Genomic DNA, 5,000 nt, shown 5'->3' with positions numbered 1-5,000 from the left:
ACATAATACACTATCTACACTACACTACAATACACATGGTATACTATGTACTGTACATTACACATAATACACTATCTACACTACACTACAAACACATGGTATACTATGTACTGTACATACACATTATACACTATCTACATTACACATAATACACTATCTACACTACACACAATGCATTATACCGTATGCTCTATACACTGTCTACACTACACTCAATGAACTACATAAAGCTACTGTAGGTGGATCGGTATCCAACCTAACTAACATACTGACCCACACATTTTGTAGCAAGACAGTCAAAAGTCGCTGTTATTTTTACTATATAAAAAATTATGAACTGCAAATAGTGATTGGTTCTTGCCATATATTTTTAGTATTGTGTATTTTATATTCTGGGACAACGAAGTACGACTCAGAAAAGAAAGTATAGCCACAATAGAAGAGTTACAGGCAAAAGTGGATGAACTTATTTTTTATTTAAAAATCGATTTGGACCATAGGCATTGCAGCCATATTATAATTCTTGGAAATATAGAAAAATTATCTGGAAAAATTGTACAATAGTGAACGAAATTTCAATACAGACAAGACCCAGGCACAGTCCTAGACCGGGGCCCACAAATGTTAAGCCACCCAGCCTCACTCAAACCTGTGGAAAAATTCCATCCACAGTCCTGGACCGGGCCCACAAATGTTAAGCCACCCAGCACTCACTCAAACCTGTGAAAAATTCCATCCACAGTCCTACAAGGGCCCACAAATGTTAAGCCACCCAGCCCTCACTCAAACCTGAAAAATTCCATCCACAGTCCTGGACCGGGGCCCAATGTTACACCCAGCCTCACTCAAACCTGTGGAAAAATTCCATCCACAGTCCTGGACCGGGGCCCACAATGTTAAGCCACCCAGCCCTCACCAAACCTGCGGAAAAATTCCATCCACAGTCCTGGACCGGGGCCCACAAATGTTAACACCCAGCACTCACTCAAACCTGGGAAAATTCCATCCACAGTCCTACACCGGGGCCCACAAATGTTGCCACCCAGCACTCACTCAAACCTGTGGAAAAATTCCATTCACAGTCCCAGCACAAAACTCTTAAGCCACCCAGCACTCACCAAACCTGTGGAAAATTCCATTCACAGTCCTAGACCGGGCAAAAAACTCTAAGCCACCCAGCCCTCACTCAAACCTATGGAAATTCCATTCACAGTCCTAGACCGGGGCACAAAACTCTTAAGACCCAGTCACTCAAACCTGTGAAAAAATTCCATTCACAGTCCTAGACCGGGGCACAAAACTCTAGCCACCCAGCCCTCACTCAAACCTAGAAAAAATCCATTCACAGTCCTAGACCGGGGCACAAAACCTTAGCCACCTAGCCCTCACTCAAACCTGTGAAAATTCCATTCACAGTCCTAGACCGGGGCACAAACTCTACACCCAGCTCACTCAAACCTGGAACAAATTCCATTCACAGTCCTAGACCCGCACAAACTTAAGCCACTCAGCCCTCACCCAAACTCTGAAAAAATTCCATTCACAGTCCTAGACCGGGGCACAAAACTCTTAAGCCACTCAGCCCTCACTCAAACCTGTGAAAAATTCCATTCACAGTCCTAGACCGGGGCACAAACTCTTAAGCCACCCAGCTCATTCAAACCTGTGAAAAAATTCCATTCACAGTCCTAGACCGGGGCACAAAACTCTTAAGCCACTCAGCCTCACCCAAACCTGTGAAAAATTCCATTCACAGTCCTAGACCGGGGCACAAAACTCTTAAGCCACTCAGCCCTCCTCAAACCTGTGAAAAAAATTCATTCACAGTCCTAGACCGGGGCACAAAACTCTTAAGCCACCCAGCCCTCACTCAAACCTGTGAACAAATTCCATTCACAGTCCTAGACCGGGCACAAAACTCTTAAGCCACTCAGCCCTCACCCAAACCTGTGAAAAAATTCCATTCACAGTCCTAGACCAGGGCACAAAACTCTTAAGCCACTCAGCCCTCACTCAAACCTGTGAAAAATTCCATTCACAGTCCTAGACCGGGGCCCCTGTTAAGCCACCCAGCCCTCACTCAAACCTGTGGAAAATTCCATTCACAGTCCTAGACCGGGGCACAAAACTCTTAAGCCACCCAGCCCTCACCTCAAACCTGTGGAAAAATTCCATTCACAGTCCTAGACCGAGGCACAAAACTCTTAACCACCCAGCCCTCACTCAAACCTGTGAAAAAATTCCATTCACAGTCCTAGACCGGGGCACAAAACTCTTAAGCCACCCAGCACTCACTCAAACCTGTGAAAAATTTCATTCACAGTCCTAGACCGGGGCACAAAACTCTTAGCCACCCAGCACTCACTCAAACCTGTGAAAAATTCCATTCACAGTCCTAGACCGGGGCACAAAACTCTTAAGCCACTCAGCCCTCACTCAAACCTGTGAAAAATTCCATTTACAGTCCTAGACAGGGGCACAAAACTCTTAAGCCACCCAGCCCTCACTCAAACCTGTGAAAAATTCCATTCACAGTCTGAACCGGGGCACAAAACTCTTAACCACTCAGCCCTCACTCAAACCTGTGAAAAATTCCATTCACAGACCCAGACCGGGGCACAAAACTCTTAAGCCACCCGGCCCTCACCCAAACCTGAAAAATTCCATTCACAGTCCTAGACCGGGGCACAAAACTCTTAAGCCACTCAGCCTCACTCAAACCTGTGAAAAATTCCATTCACAGTCCTAGACCGGGCAAAAACTCTTAAGCCACTCAGCCCTCACCCAACCTGTGAAAAAAATCCAGGAGCCGTATTTGAGCAGGTCACATGGGTTGAGCTCATCCCAGTTTGTCCCAACTTTCCTCGATGCCCCCTCCCCGTTCAGCCTCGCACACAATCCCGGGCCATAGAATATATTAATAACGCATCAGATAATACTTGTAGTAGGTCGGGGGTGATGTATTGACCACTCTAGTGTGAAGGAGGTGCAGGGGCAGGATAAACCCGTCATTGCCTGTTCCTGCCCCCTAGCCCGGACTGTCAACTGAAGAATTTCTTGAAATGAAAAACACTAAAAAAATATAAAGAGAGACATTTCAAAAACTGAACCAAAAGAATTTTTATTGAAAAATTTAAAGTTATTCTTCACTAACGGCTCACACACTGTGCTGGGCGAGGCACAAAGTTACACCAGCCCATCCTTATAACTACTGTGACGTTACGTTTTGCGCTAGTCAGGCCGCTCCTCGAATATGCTGTTCAGTTTTGGTGCCCTTATAGAATGGATATCAATTCGCTGGAGTCGGTGCAGCGAAGAATGATGAAAATGATTCCGGGACTTAGAAACCTTCCATATCAAGATAGGTTAAAAACTAAACTTGCATTCCTAGAACGACGAAGTGCGGGGAGATATGATAGAAGTATTTAAGTGGGTGAAAGAAATCAATAAAGGTGATATAGATAAAGTTCTTATAATATCCGAGCAGGATAGGACTCAAGCAACGGTTTAAGTTGGGTAAGTTTAGGCAGGAGAGAGATAGGTAGGAACTGGCTCACAAATAGGGTGGTAGACGAGTGGAACAAGCTTAGCAACTTTGTAGTAAGTGCTGGAACGCTGGAAAGTTTTAAAAGGAGGCTAGATAGATTCATGGATGATAGAGAGTGGTAGTAACTCTCGACAGGCACCATGCACAGGCCAACCTGCCTATTGCAGACTCCTTATTTTCTTATGTTTTTTTATGTTAATACAAACAAGATTTTATAACGTCACCGTTCTTTTACCAGTATAATGTTAGAAAATACAAAATACACAACGTTATATCCCACACACAACTTTACATCCTATACACAGAAAATATTCTATCCTATTCTTCCTCCACTTTCCTTGACTCACACACTCAACACTATAATGTATACTCAAGCTTATGTCTTTGTCATGTGTTGAACTCCTTTCACCTTTCCACTTTCCTCAGCCACGTCAAACCTGCTTCTCCACCTGTCCAGTTACTATGGTCACCACATCACTTTTGGCGGGAATCTACATACATTCAGGCATCAGTTTTCCAGTGGCATGAAACACCTCTGACGTTCCAGCCGGCTTCTCGTTCCATGCCCACGTGGTCTAGCTACAGGGTTTTTCTTTTCTTTGAGATTAGCAGGCACAGGTCACTAACCCACATCGGGGCCTAGGGTAACCGCCCCCAGATTCGAACGTTTTGTTTACTCACAATTCACCTCATGTTTAGTCTATTGCTTCTGCACTATTCTGTTTTACTCAGGTATTCTACATCACTATAGGAGAGGCAGCAAACGCAATGTTGGAATGAACAATCGCCACACTCATACAACAGTTACATAAATATAAAACAATACTCTAGCAATCACCCTATTCCTACCACAGACAAATATTCATAAACATTACAGACTTACATTACATTCTAAGCCAAGTAACACAATTGGCTATCAACCACAGGCTCCACCGACCACCACCCACGTCCGTCCTGGAATCTATATATAAAACTAAGTCTGTCTGTCTGTTTGGTTATTTGTGTGTGTATCCTCACGAGAATCTCGGAAACTACTTTACCAATCTGTAGTGATGATGGATGGTGTTATATGTAGTGATGATGGATGGTGTATATGTGAGTGATGATGGGTGGTGTTATATGTAGTGATGATGGATGGTGTTATATGTAGTGATGATGGGTGGTGTTATATGTAATGATGATGGATGGTGTTATATGTAGTGATGATGGATGGTGTTATATGTAGTGATGATGGATGATGTTATATGTAGTGATGATGGGTGGTGTTATATAGTGATGATGGATGGTGTTATATGTAGTGATGATGGATGGTGTTATATGTAGTGATGATGGGTGGTGTTATATGTAATGATGGATGGTGTTATATGTAGTGATGATGGATGGTGTTATATGTAGTGATGATGGATGATGTTAAATGTAGTGATGATGGATGGTGTTATATGTAGTGATGATG

This window comes from Homarus americanus, unplaced genomic scaffold (assembly GCF_018991925.1).
Source record: "Homarus americanus isolate GMGI-L3 unplaced genomic scaffold, GMGI_Hamer_2.0 scaffold14477, whole genome shotgun sequence".
NCBI classification, from domain to species: domain Eukaryota; kingdom Metazoa; phylum Arthropoda; class Malacostraca; order Decapoda; family Nephropidae; genus Homarus; species Homarus americanus.
This window is presented reverse-complemented; position numbering follows the sequence as displayed.